At 38.5% G+C, this 8,914-nt stretch overlaps 1 pseudogene; it reads left to right on the top strand.

Annotated features, from left to right (window-relative positions):
• The window catches only part of LOC102732339 (protein SET-like), a 90,278-nt pseudogene that overhangs the window by 26,490 nt on the left and 54,874 nt on the right, over positions 1 to 8,914 (top strand).

Raw genomic sequence — 8,914 nt, 5'->3', positions numbered from 1 at the left:
GATGGGTTAGCCTGGTGATGGGTATTAAGGAGGGCACGTTCTGCATGGAGCACTGGGTGCTATATGCGAACAATGAATCATGGAACACTACATCAAAAACTAATGATGTAGTGTATGGTGATTAACATAACATAATAAAAAAAAAGAATAGTGGATCCTTTAAAGGTAAGATCTACAAAAAGGAGAAAAGGTAAAAGTGTTTCCCTGTTCTGGGTCTCTTCCACATGACCCATCCCAAAAAGAAATAAAAATCAAATTATCAAATACACCCAACCTCCTGTGTTCCAGGACCAAGTTTAAGTTTTCCAAGAAGAAGCTTTTTAATAAACCATATTAAAATTTGACAAGACTGACTTATTTTTCTTCTAGGCACTTTGCTTTTAACAAGGCAATCTATATTTGCACTGTCCAATACAGTAGCTCCTAAATGCATGCAGCTTTTTAAATTTAAACTCAAATCAATTAAAATTAAATGAAATTTACTATTTACTTCCTCAATCTCACTAGCAACATTTCAAATGCTCAACAGTCGTATGTGCCTAATAGCTACCATACTGGGCAGTGTAAATATAGAATATCCCTATCGTGGAAGAAAGTTCTTGTAGATGGCACTGGTCTAGGTCAATAGTGTAATACAAAAGAATATCTCTGAGGATAGGAATTTCAGGCAGGTCAAGTAATAGAAAGTCTGTTGAGAAGTAGGCTGAGTATTGGCCTCCTCACATCCTTTCCTTTTAATCCCCTTTAACAGTAAATTAGATTTTCTTTACCCATACTAGAAAACTCAATTCAAATTGACATCAATAACAAAGGATTTCATAGATTTACATACTTGAAGATTCAATAGGAGTTCAGGCACGGTTTAATCACGATGCTGGCTCTACTTTAATCTTCCACAGTCTTCTATTAACAGTTTAACTCTTAGCCTAATTTCTCTCAATGTTTATAAATGACCACAGCAGTTTCAGACCTGTACCCCACATCATTCAGAGAAAGTTTTTCTCTTCATTCTACTTTAGAATAAATGTCCTTTATTCCACGTATTTCATTCACCCTGCTTGGCCCAATCGATCTTAAGCAATAATAATGCCCAGGTAAAGACCATTTACTGATAGTCGAAGTACTAGTTACCGATCCAGTCATCATGGCAGCCGTATCATATTAAGCAGATTTACTTAGGCCTGTGAAGACTCACTCTGGAAACTGGGATGAAGTCAATACCCTTCCCCACCTACCCACCCCCCATGGGGTGCTATGCATTAGACGGGGTAGTTCTTCAAAAGAAATTAAGTGCTGTTGCAAATGGGAGGTATGGATGCTGGGCAGGCACCGAACATATGTGCCCCTAAATATTCATATAAAATAAGTTTGTAGGAGTTTAAAACTAAGCCCAAAGGTTATGTTCACCTTTGGTTTTGAGAGCTATGTTAAGTCCAAACCTGCAAAAGGTCAGAGATTTTATGCTACTTTATAAGCTTACAAGTTAGCCTGCCATGGTTACACATACATACATGTGTATGTAAATGTATATATATGTATACTGATAGAAACACCAGACTTCTGGATCAGAGAACAGGCCATTTATTACTCACAGCAAGAAGAGCACCCAGAGTAGCATCTTGCATTGGTTCCCCTTGCCCCAATTCCCACAGGGTGATACAATGGGTACCAGATGTTCACCCACACATGCATCAAGGTTTGTTCCATAAGAGAGGATCCTTCAAATTATGAGATTCCTAGCTTATACAGGGTGGCTGGCACATCTGCTCCTATCCCATCTGCTCCTATCCCACTCTGCTGAGAAAGAGAGGAAGAACTTTAAAACCCTGGAAGGTAAGTGAATGTCTCCCCAAGGAAGATAAGTTTCTACATATCTTTGGAGCAATTCACAACCTCTAGCTTCTAAGACCTTTGCTATTCAAATATGCCCCTTGTTCAGAAAGCCCAGACCATGAAGGAATATGAGAATATGCATGGAGAATTATCTTCCAAAAGGATATTAGCAAATTAACCTCCAATTCGACAACCCCACCACTAAGTTTGAAACTGGTCTTCAAACATTTGCTACAACATTATCAATTTTATTTTAATTTACCATTTTTATAAGGTAAAATTTTATCCCAAAATGTTATTAAAACAAAAGCTTAGGGCGCCTGGGTGGCTCAGTCATTAAGCGTCTGCCTTCGGCTCAGTCATGGTCCCAGGGTCCTGGGATCGAGCCCCGCATCGGGCTCCCTGCTCAGCGGGAAGCCTGCTTCTCCCTCTCCCACTCCCCCTGCTTGTGTTCCCTCTCTCACTGTGTCTCTCTGTGTCAAATAAATAAATAAAATCTTAAAAAAAAAAAAAAGCTTTGTATTTTTGTTCTAATTTACATTTTTTGCTAATTAAAATTAACATTTTTTTGTGAAATTGCTAGCATAGGTCCTTTGCCCATTTTTCCATCATTCTAATTGTCATTTAGCTTTGATTTATATAGAATTTTTAATAATCTTTCCCTGGGATCCTCTGAAAGCAAATCCTGGAAAAAAATGATTAATGTAGGCATGGCTTATTCAAGAATGTGATCCCAGGAAGTAAGGATAAATGACAGGAGAATATATGTGGAAGAAGGGAGCATCAAAACAAAGACCAGTTTTCAAGTTGCAACTGGGAGAAATCCACAGATTGTCTAAATCTTATAGAATGTGTCTCAGGAAGGAAGGGGGAAGCATTTATCTTTAGGCTCACATGCCCCATTGGTCAAGGGTTGTCTTGCTGAGTAGGAACTCTCCCACACTTCCTGGCATTTGTGTATGCCTGAGTGTTGGATAGTTCCTATGGGTCCCCAAACCTCAGTGTCAGTGAAGCTACAGGGCAGGAAGAGAGAGACTTACAACACGGGCTTGGGGTGAGCCTATGTCAGGATATAGCCTCAGAGGCAGTCAAAGACAGTCCAGAATCACAGCCATGATTAGACTGTGGAATGAGGATGGAAGGATATACCACTGCATACAGAAGAGTCCAGCATACCGGCATGCCATGGAGTACCCTGTTAGGTGAAACTTCTTTCCAGCTTCCCTACCAATGAAATGTCTCTACTCTACAGGTTTTAAATCAGGGTAGGAAAAATCCTCCAATAATTTCTCTGGTATTCTACTACTAAAGTTTGAGTCCAGCATCACAGATGGATCAGGAGGTTTAATTTGCATGACTTTGAATTTCTGGCAAAGATTTCAATGGTTCCTGTGAAGCATTTCCAGAGGGTATAATTTTATCCAAAATTTCTCTACGCTTTTGTATCTGGTAATAGACTGTACTTATCAGAGCCCATTTGTACAAGTAACAGTTTTTAGAGATCCTGAATGTACTCCCAGGTAGCAAAAAAGCCCCATAAATAGATTTGTTTTTACCATTTGTGTATAAATTGGTTTCAACTTCATGATTCAAAGGGATGAAACATAAAATTGTGATTGTCATCAACAAAAATTATGTATACCCTTAGAATGAAGCTCTACTCTAAGCCATACCCTAATAACTCAATCAATGGTTGGGGTCACCAAATACCTCACTACCAGAAATAAATTGAGAATATATTTGGAGAAGAAGGATGAAGTTAAACCTGGAGTTGTCCAATGAATTCTTCTTTCATACGGACCCTGGGAAAGCTTTAAATGTTAAGTGCAAGGATTTGCCACTGGGTAGGCAGCTTGCCTGGGACTAAATTCAAGAGGTAAGGCCCTGTAGCACCCTTACAAGAATATATTTTCTTTATAGAGCCAAATTTAATGAGAATTGGTGAAAATCTGTCAGGATCATACTAGCTCTGGGCTTTCCCATTTGACTCCTTCCTATTTTATAACAGTCCAAGAAAACATTGTTGCCTGCCTGGGCTCTACCCTCACATCAGGGCATTTGGAATATAGTACATGGGTTGAATGAGCACCCTGAATGTTTGTTGTAAATCAAGGATGTACCCACAGCCCAGGCAGAGGTCCTTTGAGGCCAGGAATGGACTCAACTAAAGGCCCAAGCAGGACCGGAAACAGAGATGAAAAACCCCATTTTTTTCACCTGGTCATGCATATATGCATTAATTTTCCTTCAGCTCACTTCTTAGGTTTTCATAAATTCCTCTCTAATCCCAAACTGGGGAGGGGGTGTAACTCAGTCCCCACAATTACACCAGAGGAAGGCTGCTCTAGAGGAGAGTTGAGTTTCTAACCCTAACTAGCAGCAGCACCTTCAAAGCTAGCTACCCTGACACCCCCATGCACAGAGCCATCTACCTTCCCTTCCATTCCAAGCTGCTTTGGAAAAGTAAAGTAAAACAAAACAAATGACAGTAGGAAGAAACCATGTGGGAGCAGGATACTCTTTATTACTGTTGCCATTAACTCCCGGGACTTGATTTGTACCTGCTCATTTCTGTGGTGTTGGCAAGAAGCAGGTACATGTGTAGGCAGGACCTACACATCAAATGTAACCTATTTGTTTAAATTCACACTAATATTTAAACTACTTTAAGATGGGAAGTCTGTCAACTCTTACAACACAGAGGTCTTTGGGGGTCTTGTTGTTTTAATGCTGTCTTGAACCAGGTTTAAGGCCCTGGCCATCCAGCTCCCCTTTCTTGAGCATCAATTAAGTCTACACCCCAATCACCGCCCCAATCAGGTTCTCACACTCAGGCCCATTGTATACTCTCACTAATCACCCCAGAGCCAGGCACCTGAAAACTACAGCCAGCCCCTGTGCCCTAGAGTCAGCTGAAATTATTTAAATTAGCCAATCCACAGGGAGCCATGGAAACCTAGCTATCCCCAAGCAATTTGCCATACAAGCTCCCCACAGTTCTAGCTGGCTGTTACCATATTGCCACGTGCAGCCCCCTGTGTGGCCCTGCCCAGGAACAGCCTTCTCTCCCTCAGGAATTATGAATAACAGAGTTGTGCCTTTCATCTATCCCAGTGGCCATGTTGTTTCCTGCCCCCAAAAGAATTTTTAAATCTTATCAAACATCCCTGTAATCACACCACCAATCAGAAACAAAATGCAGACTTTTTCTCATCATGTTCTTAAAGAACGAAGCCTCATCTTTAAAGGAAAAACCACGGCCCATTTCCATATTCTGTGAAATATCAGGAAGGGTACTGGAACCAAGCAATTCAAGCCACCACACCTAAAAAGTTACTTCATCCACACCTCAACTCTCAACTTCCCCTTTGTAGACAAATCTTTTTAAAAAGGCATCTCATTATGTCATCTTCTTAACCTGAAGATGATGTAATGGTACATTTTGTAACTTTTAATTCTTAGAATGAATTTTGAATTCTAAAAATAAAAACATGAAGAACAACCAACCACATAGCCCTCTCCATTACCCCTTCCAGGAATCAGACCTTATCTCCTGAAGCCCTATGACAGATGTCCACAGGGTTACACAGAGTTAGTATATCTGATTCCGCAGGTGCTGAGTCTTTCCACTTCCCCTGAAACCTTCAGTTTTTCCACACATACTCTGTTTTGACAAAGAACCATTAGGAATAAATACTTTTTAAAAACAACATCCTATAATAAAATGTATTAGCTCATTTCTTCCTTTGGATACCATCCATGCATCCAACATGGGATTACACTGTGCAAAATCCCTCAGTGGGGAAGACAGCCTGTGTGGCTCACCATGTGAGGATGAAACCAAATCACCTTGCCCAGGACCACAGAGATTAAATTTAAAAGCCAAAACATAAAAAGGGCTGGATGATTCATTCTCCTAGAATTTTGGGTGAAGAGCTCTCCTGTCATTTTCCCTCCTAGATACAAGGGAAAACAGCTGACCCTCTCCACAGGACTTTCTCTTTTACCAAGTCCCCACAATCCCACTGCAAATTTCTTCATTATAAAGATGTATATATTAGGGAATAGAGCTGCTCTGTCAGTCTATGGTTGTTTATATTTTTAAAACTCTTAAATACAGCGTTTGGAGGAAAAAAAATTTCAACTGGGGTTAATGGAATAAAAATAGTGAAAGGCAAACTTCAGAGTAAAAAGCCTAAGGACTAAAGATTTGAATTTTTAAACTTTTCTTCCCTGATTAGAATGAAATTAGGGGCAATTTAAATGGTTTTCCTAAAGAGTATTGGTGCCACTCTCATCACTCCAGTTTCCCAAGTAAAGTACAGTCAACTAAGGATTGTAGTTATCCTTGCATAAACAAGGGTGGATATAAAATGCTGAGCATGATACCTGAAATATAAACACCTCTCATATTTCATTTTTATTATTACATCACTATTATTATTATTATTATTTCCTCACAGGGCTTTCCCTACCCACACAAACTTCCGTAAATGCTTTCTTAAGTTCAACTGTACTAATATCAAACTAACCTAAAAGTCCTTAAGTTTTAGGTCATGATGTTTAAGGAATTAATAAAGTATTTGCCATGTCATCTTTTTCCTATGATTCTATAATGAAAGATAATCATTCTGGACCAAAAAACAAAAGTGTTATGAAGAAAAAGAAGTAGAAATCCTTTCTGTCCTAATATGTAGATATCATAGTTTTCCTTTACAATTCAAAGAAAAAAATTCATGAAAAAATCTTTTGCACTTCTGTCTACACTTGTTAACATCTCTAAAATTGGCATTCAATAACTCAGATGTCCCCAACAGTATACAAATCATGGAATGTGTTTTGTACTCTCTTCTGTGTGCAAATACAGCATGTTCTGCTAACAGAAAGTCAGCTGTTGACAGCAGAGCCATTAAAACATAAGTGATCTTTCATTCCAGATGTCCTTGAAATTACTTTGCCAAGGAAATGGAGTTGCAGTATCCTCAAAGGTTAGGAGGGAGGACATAGAGGGGAAAATAAAAAGAGAAATAGAAAAATTCTTTGAATTGTTATAGACCTCTTTCTTGTATTCAGCTATTCTTGGAACACAGTTGTACAAATGTACTCAGAATTGATCCTTTATAAACTCTAGCTTACCTTAGAGTTATTAAAGAATATATATTTATATATTACAAATCAGAATGACAAAACTAGAAAATACTCTTCCTAAATTGTAAAAGGCAACAAAATAGTATATCCCAGTTATCATACCAGAGCAAACTGCACTGGAAATGTTTCAAACCAAAGACTAATTATGTTAATTAACCCAAGGAACTCTATTAGCTTTCAAATTGAGTTCAGAGCAGTCTCCCATTATTTTAATTTTGTATTCTTTAGTTTAAACTACTAATGTGGGATTTTTCTGAAAGTTTAGCAATATAAATCTAAGGCTGTTTTACTCTATAACTAATAACTATCAAGATCTCAGAAACAAACTATAGATTCCCCAAACTTATCAGAGTAATTAAGACAAGATACAATATCTTTTACCTGAGTAATATCACCAAAACTATAAGGAAATGGAAATTAGTGCCTAGAGAAAAAAACACAGGTTTTCTTATGTTTTCTAGTGCCTGAGTCTTTTAGAAAAATATGACAAATTGCTGGGGAAAAAAGAAGATATGGCAGACTGTTAGCTGTCCACCAAGAAACAGAATAAAGTTCTTCCCTTCTTCCATCAGTTGTAGTTGTGAAATGGCTGCCCAGCCTGAGACCGAACTACCCAAGAGCCCCAACGCCCTTAGGGTGGCTCTATGATTAGACCCACAGTTTCACCACTGGACTGCAGCAAAAATTATCTAACTTCTATATCACTTGCTCACATGGAATTCCCTGGCCCCCGACTTTTGCTCTTTCCCCTTTCTTCTTCTTAAGTTGATTGTTGCAAGTTGCTTGACAGTCACTTGTCAACCATTGCAATGCCACTATTCACATGGCCCCCAAAATACCTGCACGGAGTAGAACCAGTTGCCAACCTGGAGAACTTGCCCCAGAGAAAGTAAGAAAGAAAGAAATCACAGTCTCTTAGCCATTATATTTTGGAATTTCTTTGTTCAAGCAGCTTAGGTGATCCTAACTTAACACAGAAAAAAAGTAGGTAATGGGAAATGAAGGTAAGAGAACAACAAGAAGAACCAGAGGAGATGATTTTCCAAATCCTGGCATTACCTGAGAAGCTGACTAACAAATGTGAGATATAATTCCTAAATCGTTTCAATTTATCTACTCAACTCAATGATAAATAATTATTTATACTGACTATATTATTTACATAGGACTTTGTGTATTTCGTAAGTGATAACAAAACCACCATAAGTCCCTGACCAAAGAAAGCAATGAAATAAAAACAGTTCTTGTGGGATGCTTTTCTTGCCATAGTGAGCAAGGATCTGCAATGCCTGAATGAGAGATACTGAGACACAATATAGAGATTTCATAGGAAACTTACAGCTCCCGCGGAAGGGTGATGCTGTGGATAGGGAAAGAAAGGGTGACTCCTGAATTAATCTAGAGGAAAACCCAGGATCTGGCATATAATAGGATGCATTTGCCAAAGGAGAAGAAATAGAAATAGCTCTGAAATTGAGACTGGAGAATGTATTTGCATTGTTATAGTATCATAAGCAAACAGAAATCATTTCTTGTCTTGACCTCATTATAAAAAATTGAAACATTCCTGGTCACAGATCATTTTTCATCACAATTTTCTTTTGCCTTTCATGCAGAACGAAATATAGCCAGAACTTTTTGTTTCAGGCACCTTATGTCATCTCACTACACACGCACATACACACATGCAATTCCTCAAACAATAGTTTTTGAGAAATTACATATATGGTTTATATATACACAAACATTTAGCAAGCAACTGTGTTGTGCAAGTTTAATTTATCTTTCCATCATTGTCTCCCATCCCTACACACCCCCTAGCACAATAAGCTCTAGCCTTTCCAAGTGGCTTGCCAGTTCCTGAATACTTGTTCATGCCTCTTTGCTTAGCACATGATTCTAGACGACGTTCCTTCTATCAAATACTCATCCT

The sequence above is a fragment of the Leptonychotes weddellii genome, chromosome 8 (genome assembly GCF_054177405.1).
Source record: "Leptonychotes weddellii isolate Sample4059 chromosome 8, ASM5417740v2, whole genome shotgun sequence".
Classification (NCBI taxonomy): Eukaryota; Metazoa; Chordata; class Mammalia; order Carnivora; family Phocidae; genus Leptonychotes; species Leptonychotes weddellii.
Note: the sequence above shows the minus strand (reverse complement) of the source record. Positions and strands in the feature narration are given on the sequence as shown.